The following is a 1,931-nucleotide window of genomic DNA, read 5'->3' as shown; positions in this document are numbered from 1 at the left end:
CTGCCAAGCATGATATGAAGGTCAACATCTTAAAAACAGCCTTTAAAAATATTTCAGTTTAAAATATTTTAATCTTTGTGTTTCATGAAATCATTACCTGCTTTCAAAAAATGTGCTAAAAAGCCTAATTAATTATTGTGTCAAACTTTTGAATGGGCTAAAAATGAGTGCAAAAGTTAAATAACAAAGTCAATGGTGTTCTACAGAAAATTTTTGGAAATATAGAGTCATGACAGGAATTTAGTTAAAAATAAATGTAATCCTGGTTGGATTTAAGTAAAGTTTATTGAGTTTTAAAGCAAAATGCCAGTGTGCTCAGCATCGTGTTAGTTTCTAGAGCTAAAAAAAATAATTCAAAGCCACTCATATTAGAAAGATATGATAGTCTCTAAATTCAAGAAAAACCCACTGGGACTAGGGACTTAATCTAAACTTATCAGACACCTTATACAGATAGAAAAATTGATCTTGCAGAAAATCACTCAAATGATTGTATGTTTTGTTCACAGTTTAGAAGAAAAGATGAGACAGCCATCTTGCTCTTGCCATGTGCTGGTATTGGACGACCCTCTGTGCTTCAGATTTACCAACACCATGAATCAAGAAAAGTTAGCCAAACTTCAGGCTCAGGTCCGGATAGGGGGCAAGGGTACACCTCATAGAAAGAAGGTGGTACATAGAACAGCTATAGCTAATGACAAAAAGCTTCAGAATTCTCTAAAAAAAACCTGGCTGTGAATAATATAGCTGGTATTGAAGAGGTGAACATGATTAAAGATGATAGGACAGTTATTAATTTCAACAATACCAAAGTCCAAGCTTCCCTTTCTGCTAACACCTTTGCAATTACTGGTCATGCAGAAGCCAAACCAATCACCGAAATGCTTCCTGGAATATTAAGTCAGCTTGGTGCTGACAGCTTAACAATCCTTAAGAAGTTAGCTGAACAGTTCCCATGGCAAGTCTCGGACAGTAAAGCACCAAAACCAGAAGACATTGATGAGGAGGAGGATGATATTCTAGATCTTGTAGAAAAATCTGATGAGTCATCAAAGAATGAAGCTAACCAAAATTTTGGCTTTTGGAAGCTGGCATGGACTAGATTTAACAAATCAGCTATGTGATTCCTAAGTTTTACAAACACGGAGAACATCACCTGTTATTAGTTCAGTAATAAAACTATTTTGTATATTAATAATGCTGTTTGTTCAGCATTTTTCGGTCATTTAACTTTGCATTTTGCACTTCTTCCCAGGATATTTTTTTGGTCAAAATATGAAGTATTGGTGCAGTTTGAGAGTGTTTTTGGTTTTGATTCCTGGTGTTTTTGTTTTTTTGTTTGGGGCATTTTTGGTGTATGTATGTTTATGTATGTGTGTGGGTATGTGTGTATACAGTGCGAGAGTAAATTGGAAAACAGTTCTATTCATCCTCCTCCCTCCCCAGTAGAAATAAAAAAACTTTACCAAAAAAAAAAAAAGAAAGAAAAAGAAAAGAAAAGGGCACAAATGTTTGATCTGACCAAAGCTTTTTCAAAAACAATGATTAACTAGAGGATTAAGTCTCCTGCCTCCAGAACATGTGTGGGATTATATTTTAAATATTCATTTTCCGCAGATGTGCAGGTGGTATGGCAGGGCAGTGACAGCAGGGGACCCGGGTTTGGTGCTTCCACCAGCAGGATATCCTTCTCACCTGACAACAGGAAAAGTTAGCATTTTGCCAGACCTGTTCTGCTTCCTTTCACATTTAGCAAACCTAGTCTGTTTCTCTTTGGAGGTTGCATACATGAATACCTCTCTTTTATTTTCTCCAAACGGGGACTATGCCTACCTTTCCTCTAAGTCTACCATTTTTTTAAGTTGTGTTAAAATATACATAACAAAATTTACTATCTTAACTATTTTACTTGTATAGTTTAATCGTGTTCA

General features: G+C 35.5%; 1 pseudogene; it reads left to right on the top strand.

Moving 5' to 3' along the window:
- The first annotated feature begins 515 nt into the window (after positions 1-515).
- LOC129463419 (transcription factor BTF3 homolog 4-like) lies at positions 516-1,032 on the top strand (annotated as a pseudogene).
- Positions 1,033-1,931: the final 899 nt, after the last annotated feature.

This window comes from Symphalangus syndactylus, chromosome 2, assembly GCF_028878055.3.
Source record: "Symphalangus syndactylus isolate Jambi chromosome 2, NHGRI_mSymSyn1-v2.1_pri, whole genome shotgun sequence".
In the NCBI taxonomy this organism is placed as follows: Eukaryota; Metazoa; Chordata; class Mammalia; order Primates; family Hylobatidae; genus Symphalangus; species Symphalangus syndactylus.
The sequence above is the reverse complement of the archived record's forward strand: the minus strand, read 5'-3'. Positions and strand labels throughout refer to the sequence as shown.